Source organism: Mandrillus leucophaeus, unplaced genomic scaffold (assembly GCF_000951045.1).
Source record: "Mandrillus leucophaeus isolate KB7577 unplaced genomic scaffold, Mleu.le_1.0 Scaffold63, whole genome shotgun sequence".
Lineage (NCBI taxonomy): Eukaryota > Metazoa > Chordata > Mammalia > Primates > Cercopithecidae > Mandrillus > Mandrillus leucophaeus.
In genome coordinates, this window is record NW_012106808.1 from 415,633 (window position 1) to 415,989 (window position 357).

The window sequence follows — 357 nt, forward strand, 5'->3', positions numbered from 1 at the left end:
AGATTCCACAGAAATAAGGCTAGCAAAGAGATCCACGAAATACAGCTGTAACTCTGTGAGTTGAAATCACGATTCACAGAGCAGTTTCTCGCAAAGTTTCTTTCCATATTTCATCTGAGGATATTTCCTTTTTCACCATAGCCCTCTTTGGGCTTCCAAATATCACCTCGCGAGTTCCACAAGAACTGTCTTAGCGAAAAGCTTCTTGAGGGTAAAGCGGTAACTCTGTGAGATGATTTCACAGAACACAAAGAAGTTTCTCAGAAAGCTTCTTTCTGTTTGTTATCGCAGGATATTTCCTTTGGCCCTATAGTTTTCAAAGAGATCCGAAATATCTGTTCTCAGATTCCACAGAAA